Raw genomic sequence first — 12,085 nt, forward strand, 5'->3', positions numbered from 1 at the left:
GTCTGGTGTCACGGACAAATAGAAGCTATCTGGGTGTGACTCTTGAAGAAAAAGCTGAGGAGTTTGTCCGTTTTTCCAGACCTACACCCTAGAGTTGTGTCCATTTTTCAAACAGTTTTGTATATCTGCTGTTTGATTACAGTCAAAACTAGACAGAGACAGCGTGTGTCAGTCCGTATACAAATGTATCCAGGTTGGATCTGACAAGTTAAATGGACAAGTGAACTTTTTTCCTTTGGCTGTGTGCCAAAGTGTGGTGTGATTGCCCCCGGTGGCCATTAGAATTATTGCACTGTGGTGTCGCTTGTTCTAAGTTGCCCCGGTGTTGGTGAGCAGTAGTGCACTTTAGTTTCTTTGGTTAAGTGCACGTAATTATAAAACAGGTGTGATGCTCTATAAAAGGGTGTCTGGTGTGTTCAATCACTGTTGGTGATAGGTCTTCATTTTCAAGTAAGCCTGGGTGAAAGATGGAGCTGAACAAGAGTCCTGGGCAGCCCAGCCAGAGGGGCCGAGTGGCAGCTAGATAGTCTGCAGGGAGTGCTGGCATGGATTGGTGGAGTCCAATGATGGAGTCTGCAAGAAGGGCTGGCATGGCGTAGTGGAGTCGCAGTTTATGGTGTCAGCTGTAAGTGCTTGCATGGCTTGATGGAGTGGTGACTATGGTGAGAGTTGCACTCAGCATGCTGGACATGGTTGCTGAAAGCTGGACTCAAGCATGCTGGACTTATTGGCAGAAAAGTTGGACTCAAGCATGCTGGACTTTTTGGCAGAAGCTGGACTTTGGGACTCTGTTTACTGGGCAGCTGCAACTGGTGGTGGACTCTGCTCCAAGGCTGCACGATGGTGATGGATCCGGTTATGGTGATGGATCCGGTTGAAGAAGATGCACGCAGGTGGTGGGCTCTGTTGTGGGGAGCATAAGCAACAGAGCAAATCTAAGTTGTGTCCCCCTGTATTGTCATTTTTCCTTGTGTGTGTCTAGTGCAGTGGTGGGATTAGTTTCCGCACCGACCAATTCCCTAGTGAGGGTTTAGGTGCAGGGCGAGTCAGGGTTCTGAGGTTCCTGTGCGTCGCCCGGTGCGGAACCGGCATAGGGAACGATAGGAGTGTAGAGACACTGACTCAGGGGAGTGCAGGAGGTCTCCACTTCCCCGTTTCCCTATCGCAGGGTCCTCCATTGTTAATGGTACCCAGGTTTCCCTTATTGTTTAAATTCGCCTTACTGGAGGCGGGGTTTCCAGACTTTTGTATATATACGTGTAATATCTAAATTCGCCAGTTGGAGGCGGTGTATCCAGCTGCACGTCTTATTATTTAAATTCGCCCCACTGGTGGTGGTGTATCCAGGGTCACGTGTGTCATATGGGTTCGCCTTGCAGTACTCGCTGCATCCAGACACGTGACCATGACATTATCACCAACCATACTTTTTTTTTTCTGGTGAGCCTTGGCCATGTGGAGACCTGTGAGTAATTGCTGCCGGGCCTCACTGAGGTGAGTGAGGAGCGGCATGGTGTGTTAGAGCCACTGCAGCAGTAGTTATCAGGGTCTGGGGCCTTCCCTTTGGCTTCACCAGAAAATCAAATGGCGGCTGCGGTCTGGCAAAAAAAGCCCCTAGAGTCGCTGCTGGGGAGCGGGACTTGTTCATACTGGCGGATGCACCCAGACAGGTGGGTGGAGTTGGTGATCCCCATGGTGCTGTCTTGGGTTCCCTGAGGTGAAGGGGTACGTCCCTGTAGTGAGCAGACTGGTGTTATAGTCCACGGGGTTCACGCCAAATCTTCCATACCATCGAAGTAGCCGCCCCCTCCTGGTCGCTTGGAGGAAGGCAACCAGCGAGTGTATTTCTCCTCCATATGCCTGCGGCGCTGGTAAAAAGCCCCCTAGAGTCGCTGCTGGGGAGTGGGACTTGTTCATACAGGCGGACGCACCCAGACAGGTGGCCCAGACAGGTGGGTGGAGTTGGTGATCCCCATGGTGCTGTCTGGGGTTCCCCGAGGTGAAGGGGTACGTCCCTGTAGTGAGCAGACTGGTGTTATAGTCTGTAGGGCTCATGCCAAATCTTCAATACCACCGAAGAAGCCGCCCCCTCCTGGTCGTGTGGAGGAAGGCGACCAGCGAGTGTATATTCCCTCCATATCCTGGTTCCCTTCTCCTCCAGGTGTGAGCAGCAGGTACGCTGCGAGAGAGTGGGGCATATCTCAACCCTCGCCATTAACCAACCCTGGGAGGCGCAGACCTCATGGTGAAAGGGCTGGAGGGTGGTGTCCCTTGGTGAATAGCGGAGGTGTGAGTGTGGTGACACAGGGGGACGCCTCTGTTGTCGATTCCAAATGAGTTCACCGAAATATGACAATTGAATGTGTGGCAATAAACGTTCAGGTCCGGACCTGTGTGTGAACGAGCATGTATGGGTGGCCACCAAAAACCATCTTGTTGGAAGTGTGTTGTGGAGTCCATTGTGGGCCCTCCATTGTTAATGTTACCCAGGTTTCCCTTATTGTTTAAATTCGCCTTACTGGAGGCGGGGTTTCCAGACTTTTGTATATATACGTGCAATATCTAAATTTGCCAGTTGGAGGCGGTGTATCCAGCTGCACATCTTATTATTTAAATTCGCCCCACTGGAGGTGGTGTATCCACGGTCACGTGTGTCATATGGGTTCGCCTTGCAGTACTCGCTGCGTCCAGACATGTGACCATGACACAAATACATGGAGCTTGACAATTTTCCATACAGACACCACTACCGTGTATTCCGGCTGGTATCACGGACAAATAGAAGCAATCTGGTTGTGACTCTGGAAGAAAAAGCCGAGGAGTTTGTCCATTTTTCCAGACATACACCTTAGAGTTGTGTCAGTTTTTCAAACAGTTTCGTATATCTGCTGTATGATTACAGTCAAAATTAGACAGAGATAGCGTGTGTCATTCCGTATACAAATACACGGAGCTTGACAATTTTACATACACACACCGTACAGCGGTGTACGCTCCTCACACACTACCATGTATTCCGGCTGGTATCACTGACGAATAGAAGCTACCTGTGTGTGACTCTGGAAAAAAATAACGAGGAGTTTGTCCGATTTTCCAGACCTACACTGTAGAGTCTTGTCCGTTTTTCAAACAGTTTCGTATATCTGCTGTTTGATTACAGTCAAAACTAGACAGAGACAGCGTGTGTCAGTCCATATACAAATACACGGAGCTTTACAATTTTACATACACACCGTACAGCTGTGTTCGCTCCTCACACACTACTGTGTACCGCCTTCCAGCACGGACAAATAGAAGCTACCTGTGTGTGACTCTGGAAAAAAAAAACGAGGAGTTTGTCCGTTTTTCCAGACCTACACCTTAGAGTCGTGTCCGTTTTTCAAACAGTTCGGTATATCTGCTTGTTGGATTACGGTCCAATACATACTGTGAGAGCGTCTGTAACTAACATAATATATACGTTGATTTAATTTGTTTAATACACCTTACACAGCTGGATGCTCCTCATACAGTACCATCTCTCTGCTGGTATTTTTGGTACATTTTCCCAAACATGAGGAAGTATGGTGGAAGAGGCTGCGGACGTGGGCAGGGGGGCGCAGCAGGTACTAATGGTGGTGGTGCATCGGCTGGTTCTGGCAAAAGCACAATAGCAGCTAAGGCAGGAGGTGTTGAGCCTATGTCATCCTCTGGCCCAAGAAGGCCTGTAAAGGGTTGCCTTTTCTTGAATTAGGAAAACCGCTTTTACAGCCGGAGCATCAGGAACAGGTTTTGGCGTACATTGCCGAAACAGCCACCAGCTCTATTGCCTCCTCTTCTGAACGGTCGAAACCTGCAAGCACCGAGTAGTCAGTGCAGGGTTCCGGTCATAAAAAACCCCTTTCCTTGTGTCCTTCACCCCCACCAAAAGTTAAGGATGCGGCAGCCCACACTTCAGATTACTCTATGGAGCTCTTTTCACATACCATGCCTGGGTTATCCAGTCAAATCCTGAATTCCCCAGTCCAAGATGAATCTGACATGGAGTGCACTGATGCACAGCCACTTCTAGATGATTCTGCTGGTACATTGACCCACAGCACTACATTGCCTTCGCAGTCTATTGAGCTAGAATCTGACCCTGATGAAACCCAGGTGCCCCTTCCCGCATGCTATACCACCTTACACGGTGACACAGAGGAAGGTAGAGAGGAAGGTGCAGATGACTTTGAAGAGGAGGTGATGGATGACCCAGTTCTGGACCCGGACTGGCATCCATTGGGGGAGGAGGGTGGCGCTGGCAATAGTTCAGATAAGGAGAAGGATCCACAGCAGGCATTGACATCGCAGCAGCGGTTAACTAGCAGGCCCGTAGCTCTCCTAAAACGTGGAACAAAAACAAAAAGAGTTGCAGGACAGCTTGACCAGACGGTCAACTTAGCACAGCGTGCAAGGCCAGAAAATGTTTACCATAGTAGGAAGAGTGCAGTGTGGCACTTCTTTGTCCAAAATCCTACTGATGAGGCAAAGGTTACCTGTAAGAAGTGCGGAGGGACCTTTAGACAAGGTAAACAACTCAGAAATTTGAATACCAGTTGCATGCTTAGACATTTAATCAACATGCACTTGCAAGCGTGGACACACTACAAAACCTCAGGTAGCACATGTGCACCTGCTCCGACTGAAGGTAGCCAACAACGCTCCATCGCTACCCCAACTGTAAGACCACCGCCACTATTAAGCACACCTCGTCTTCCTATTCCTCCTCTTCCTCGGACTTGCCCAATTACGCCCTTTGCAGCAGCTAAATGTCCAGCCAACACATCTACATATCCCAATTTTTAAACCTCCCTAACTGGGCTGCCCACCCCTCCTCCAACAACAGGGGTCAAGAACTGGCGCACTCTGACAAGTGCCGTTGCTCTGAACAGGTGGATAGGCCCACTGATGGCCGCTGGCAATGGCACAGGGCCCCTCATAGTACAAGACAGTGTCTCAGATGGTGGGAGGGCCAACTCGCCGTCAGACACACCAGCGTACTATGAGGGGCCCTGTGCCAGTACCGTTGACCACGATTGTGCCCCCCCTGCTTGGTCATGGCCACAGCACTTGCAAGCTGCAATACTTACCTCTCCCTGCTCCACTGCTGTTTAGTCTGGGCAGTTAAATCCTTCACAGGGATGGCCACTCGAAATTTGGTGTATTGATCAATGATGGTTAAGATGTAGCTATGGCCTGTCCTGCTGGCCTCTACCTTCAGATGATCAATGGCTACCATTTGAAATGGACGTCAACTTACAAGCGGATGCAGTGGTGGTTTATGATCACCTTTCACAGTTGTGATAGTCACAGACGTGTGACATTCCTGCACCATTTTTCAATGTCTCCTCTCATGCCAATCCAATAGAATCGCCTACGGCCTGTGGCTTCTGTCTTTTGCACTCCAAAATGACCAGACACATCATGATAGGCAGTGAGGACCATGGGTACATCTCTCCCTGTGATCACAAATTCATGGAGACGAGTAACGGTGATGTGATCCACGCTACTGCGATAAAGCAATCCTTTCTTCACAAAGAACCTTTTTCGCTTACTCCACAGACACAGTAATTGAGGGTCTGCATCGCCTCTGCAACATATACCGGAAGGGTTCCCCGCGATGAGTAATTCCAAAATTTCTGCTAACACTTGACTTTGCGTCTTTACTTGTATCCATGTAGTTTCCAGTAGCGGAGATTCTTGACTGGCTTACTGAGATTGAAATGTATACGAAGATTTAAAAGTACCACAACACTGTATACTGATGTATGCTATGAATACCTTTCCCTTTTTCTACTTTTTTAATTCTGGTGTAATACATAGTGAGCCTGTCAGTGTCTGTGTCTGACTCTGAAAGTATAGATGGAAATTTAACACTAGACTGGACACACCTGGTATGTGCTGATACAGTACCTTGTTTCAAAAAGTTGTATTAAGGTATCATCTGTAGGATAACCAACCGTGGGGGGGACCCTCTTCTTGCCACAGACAAACACGAGACTGAGACAGAGTTTGTATAGAACAGGTCCATTTTTAGTGCCCATCCTTCTGTCAACAACAGCAATTCACCACAGCCGTTTCACATTTCTCTGTACACAGGCCCCGGTACCTTCACTTCCTTTGTAACTATAATCGTGGCGTCCTCTGTGGCTCTTCCACTGTGGCTGGCCTAGGCCCAACCACCACAGCGCTGCACCAGTCTGAGCTCACCGTCCGTATGATTGCCTCAGGCCATCTTCGTCTGCGGCTACCGTCCTCTGGCCCACCCCCCCGTGACCCCCTCAACTGTAAGTCCTCTATGAAGCCTTTCCACTGTCTCTATTTCCTCAGCAGAACTTCCTCTTTACTGTGCTCCCTTCGCTGACTGACTTTTCCAGAACCTTCCCTCAGCCTTTTATACTTCCAGTTCTGTAACTCCGCCCACCATCAACTAACAGTTTCTCTGACAAAGGGCAGTTATTCAGTCCCACTCCTACACTCTCCACTGCCCTCCAATGGGCAAGCTAAAACACTGTACCCTTTCTCTTTATCTTAGTGGTTTCACACCTACACTGCGCTACACCTCTGCTTCTCACTACAGGCTGGTTTGTCTGTCAGTCCACCTTCCCTACATCATCCATAGTGAGTGAGCGTGTGTGGGTTACGCCTTCTATATTTACAGTGAATCGGAGAAACAAATTTTTACACTATACTCGATACAGCTTGTATCTTGTTATACAGTACCTTTGTTCGACATTTAGCATTACGGTCCAATCCATACTGTTTAAGCGTCTGAGAGTGACTACGGGACTATTTATACGGAGATTTCAACTGTCCCCTAAAAAATATATACTTGCTATCTTGTTATCCAGGAACTTTTTTACAACATTTTTTATGGTCAAAACTAAACTGAGTGAGCGTCTGATGGTGACTACGGAAATATATACCGATATTTTCAATTTGGCCAACACTGTATACAGCAGAACGGTTCTGATGCAGTAACCTTTTTAGCTAGTTAGATTCTGGTGTAATCCATAATGAGCCTGTAAACATCTGTCTGTTACTCAGGCAATAAATTTGGAACTTCAAGATTACCCCAACACTGTATATAGCTGTACGCTTGTGTTACATAACCCATTTACAGCTTTCATATTCTTGTGTAATCCATACTGGGCCTGAGAGCGTTTGTGTCTGCCTCCTTAAATGTATACGGAGAATCAGAATGTTTACACTATACTATATATACCTTTTATCTGGTGATACTGTACCCTTTTTATAGTGGTTTGAAAAAACCACTATATTGTAATCCGAACGCTGCTAACTTATTATAGTGGTTTGAAAAAACCACTATATTGTAATCCGAACGCTGCTAACTTCTTCTTATTATAGTGGTTTGAAAAAACCACTATATTGTAATCCGAACGCTGCTAACTTATTCTTCTTCTTATTATTATTATTCAGTTGATTTCCGCAATTAATGCGGCCCGAACCGCAACACACAGACTCCGTTGAGGTGTCGTTTCGAAGCCAGCATCCACGAGAGGTGTGCTAAGTATTTTTCGTGTCGATCGGATTTGTAGTTTTTGCGCAATTTGCGTTAGAAAATTTTTTTTCCCGTCATTGGAATGAATTGTCTCAATGCATTTGAATGGGGAAATTTTGCCATAGACAAAACATGCCCTGAGGCGATTGAAATGGCAGTTGAGCTCATTGATATGCACAGGCAGACCCAGTTACTATGCCAACGCCTACGAACGTCACATGACGCCCCAAGGACAGAGTTTCTGCCACATAATATCAGCTCTTAAAGCGAAACCCACAGCACTAATGCAAATCTAGCTTCATCACATGACGCATGCCCCTGAAAGAGAATGTGCGCCTAAGTGTATTTAGAAGCCCAGTGAGCCAAACTGGCTCTTAAAGGGCCGAAGCGCCAAAGTGATTCTTAAAGGGCCGGCACACCGAAATGAGTCTTAAAGGGCCGACGCGCCAAATCGAAAGCTGAGTGACCCCAGGCTCCAAATCGGAGGCTGAGCCACCCCGGCCTCCAAATCGGAGGCTGAGCCACCCTGGCCTCCAAATCGGACCCAGAGTGGCCCCGCCCACCAAAAACGGACCCAGAGTGGCACAGCCCACCAAAACGGACCCTGAGGAGCTCCGTCCACCAAATCGGACCCAGAGTGACCCCGCCCACCAAATCAGACCCTGAGTGGCCCCAACCACAAAATCGGACCCTGAGGGGCCCCGGCCACAAGATCGGACCCTGAGGGGCCCCACCCACAAGATCGGACCCTGAAGGGCCCCGGCCACAAAATCAGAACCTGAGGGGCCCTGGCCACAAAATCGGACCCTGAGCGGCCCAACTACAAAATCGGACCCTGAGGGGCCACGGCCACAAAATCGGACCCTGAGGGGCCACGGCCACAAAATCTGACCCTGAGGGGCCCCAGCTACAAGATCGGACCCTGAGGGGCCCCGGCCACAAGATCGGACCCTGAGGGGCCCCGGCCACAAGATCGGACTCTGAGGGGCCCCAGCCACAAGATCGGACCCTGAGGGGCGCCGGCCACAAAATCGGACCCTGAGGGGCCCCGCCCACCAAATCGGACCCTGAGGGGCCCCGCCAACCAAATTGGACTCTGAGGGGCCCCACCCACAAAATCGGACCCTGAGGGGCACCACCCTCAAAATCGGACCCTGAGGGGCCCAACCAACAAAATCGGACCCTGAGGGGCCCCAGCCACAAAATCGGACCCTGAGGGGCCCCGGCCACAAAATCGGACCCTGAGGGGCCTCGGCCACAAAATCGGACCCTGAGGGGCCCAACCAACAAAATCGGACCCTGAGGGGCCCCACCCACAAAATCAGACCCTGAGGGGCACCGGCCATAAAATCAGACCCTGAGGGGCACCGGCCACGAAATCGGACCCTGAGGGGCCCCGGCCACAAAATCGGACCCTGAGGGGCCTCACCCACAAAATCGGACCCTGAGGGGCCACACCCACAAAATCAGACCCTGAGGGGCCCCACCCACAAAATTGGATCCTGAGGAATCCCAGCCACTAATTCAAATCCTGAGGAGCCCAGGCCACCGAATCGGATCCTGAGGGGCCCCACCCACCAAATCAGACCCTGAGGCCAAAGTGGCCTCTGAGAGGCACCCACATTTAAAACGGATCCTGAGTTGAAAGTCTTGCAGGGGCAGCAGGCAAGTCTCTCTTAAAGGGGCAGCCCAGGCACCATTTCAAATCACTATCTGTACTTCCTTCAGGAAATACACATCTAGTATTATTATAGTGGTTTGAAAAAACCACTATATTGTAATCCGAACGCTGCTAACTTATTCTTCTTCTTATTATTAAGTTGATTTCCGCAATTAATGCGGCCCGAACCGCTACACGCACAGACTCCGTTGAGGTGTCGTTTCGAAGCCAGCGTCCATGAGAGGTGTGCTAAGTATTTTTCGTGTCGATCGGATTTGTAGTTTTTGCGCAATTTGCGTTTGAAAATTTTTTTTCCCGTCATTGGAATGCACTGTCTCCAATGCTTTTCAATAGGAAATGGCAAAACGTGCCCTGAGGCGATTGAAATGACAGTTGAGCTCATTGATATGCGCAGGCAGACCCAGTTACTATGCCAACGCCTACGAACTTCACTTGAACCCCAGCACAGTGCTTCTGCCACATAATATCAGCTCTTAAAGCGAAACCCACAGCACAAATGCAAATCTAGCTTCATCACATGACACATGCCCCTGAGAGAGAATGTGTGCGCCAAAGTGGATTTAAAAGAAGCCCAGTGAGCCAAACTAGCTCTTAAAGGGCCAACGCGCCAAAGTGATTGTTAAAGGGCCAGCGCACTCAAATGAGTCTTAAAGGGCCGACACACCAAATCGGAGACTGAGCCACCCCGGCCTCCAAATCGGAGGCTGAGCCACCCCGGCCTCCAAATCGGAGGCTGAGCCACCCCGGCCTACAAATCGGACGCTGATCCACCCCGGCCTCCAAATCGGATGCTGATCCACCACGGCCTCCAAATCGGAGGCTGATCCACCCCGCCCTCCAAATCGGAGGCTGATCCACCCCGGCCTCCAAATCGGAGGCTGATCCACCCCAGCCTCCAAATCGGAGGCTGATCGACCCAGGCCTCCAAATCGGAGGCTGAGCCGCCCCGGCCTCCAAATAGGAGGCTGAGCCACCCCGGCCTCCAAATAGGAGGCTGAGCCGCCCCGGCCTCCAAATCGGAGGCTGAGCCACCCCGGCCTCCAAATAGGAGGCTGAGCCGCCCCGGCCTCCAAATCGGAGGCTGAGCCACCCCGGCCTCCAAATCGGAGGCTGAGCCACCCCGGCCTCCAAATCGGAGGCTGAGCCACCCCGGCCTCCAAATCGGAGGCTGAGCCACCCCGGCCTCCAAATCGGAGGCTGAGCCACCCCGGCCTCCAAATCGGAGGCTCATCGACCCCGGCGTCCAAATCGGAAGCTCATCGACCCCGGCCTCCAAATCGGAGGCTCTTTGACCTCGGCCTCCAAATCGGAAGCTCAACGACCCCGGCCTCCAAATTGGAGGCTGAGCGACCCCAGCCTCCAAATCTTACCCAGAGTGGCCCCACCCACCAAATCAGACCCAGAGAGGCCACACCCACAAAATATGAGCCTGAGAGATCCCGGCCAACAATTCAAGCCATGAGGGGCCCCACCCTCAAAATCGGACCCTGAGGGGCCCAATCAACAAAATCGGACCCTGAGGGGCCCCAGCCACAAAATCGGACCCTGAGGGGCCCCACCCACAAAATCAGACCCTGAGAGACCCCACCCGCAAAATCAGACCCTGAGGGGCCCCGGCCATAAAATCAGACCCTGAGGGGCCCCGGCCATAAAATCGGACCCTGAGGGGCCCTGGACACAAAATCATACCCTGAGGGGCCCCACCCACAAAATCAGACCATGAGGGGCCCCACCCACAAAATCAGACCCTGAGGGTCCCCACCCATAAAATCGGACCCTGAGGGGACCCACCCACAAAATCGGACCCTGAGGGGCAAACAACCACAAAATCTGACCCTGAGGGGCCACACCCACAAAATTGGACCCTGAGGAATCCCGGCAACTAATTCAAATCCTGAGGAGCCCAGGCCACCGAATCGGATCCTGAGGGGCCCCACCCACCAAATCAGACCCTGAGGCCAAAGTGACCCCTGAGAGGCACCCACATTTAAAACGGATCCTGAGTTGAAAGTCTTGCAGGGGCTGCAGGCAAGTGTCTCTTAAAGGGGCAGACCGGGCACCATCTCAAACCACTATCTGTACTTCCTTCAGGAAATACACATCTAGTTATTACTATTCAGTTGATTTCCGCAATTAATGCGGCCCAAACCGCTACACGCACAGACTCCGTTGAAGTGTCGATTCGAAGCCAGCGTCCATGAGAGGTGTGCTAAGTACTTTTCGTGTTCGATCGGATTTGTAGTTTTTGCGCAATTTGCGTTTGAAAAAACATTTTCCTCAATGCATTTCAGGGGAGATGGAAAACCGCACAAAAGAAGTAACATGCTGCGGATTTTGTACCGCAGGAAAACCACGCGGAAAAATCTGCAGCGTCTGCACAGCGTTTTTTTCCCCATTGATTTTAAGGCTATTGTACTTCACAATGCGGATATGCAATGTTTCTGTGTGGTAAAATCTGCTGCGGATCCGCTGCAAATCTGCATCGTGTGCACACAGCCTTAGGCTGTGTGCACACGCTGTGAATTAGGTGCGGATTCATCCGCGCGGATTTTGTGAAATCCACAGGTGAAACCGCAGGTCAAAATACCTGCGGTTTTCCCTGCGGTTTTTCATCTCCTCAATGGAGGAGATGGCAAACCGCAGATAATCCGCGCATAAAAATCCGCAGCATCTGCACAGCAGTTTCCATTTGCCATAGGGAATCATGCTACTGTACACCGCAGCAAAAACTGCTGCGGGTCCGCAGCGGCCGGAACCACAGCAAAATCCGCAGTGTGTGCACACAGCCTTAGGGCCAGCAATGATCATCGCTTCCTTCGTCTGTAATCTTGTGTGCGGTGCCGACACAGGACCTGTGATGAGGT

General features: G+C 50.7%; 1 protein-coding gene across 3 annotated transcripts in view; it reads right to left on the reverse strand.

The window, feature by feature from the left end:
• Window positions 1-12,085, reverse strand: part of TENM2 (teneurin transmembrane protein 2) — a 6,300,157-nt gene that overhangs the window by 999,406 nt on the left and 5,288,666 nt on the right. The gene's annotated exons all lie outside the window — the stretch shown is intronic.

This window comes from Dendrobates tinctorius, unplaced genomic scaffold (genome assembly GCF_039654945.1).
Source record: "Dendrobates tinctorius isolate UK_male_01 unplaced genomic scaffold, ASM3965494v1 ptg000108l, whole genome shotgun sequence".
NCBI classification, from domain to species: domain Eukaryota; kingdom Metazoa; phylum Chordata; class Amphibia; order Anura; family Dendrobatidae; genus Dendrobates; species Dendrobates tinctorius.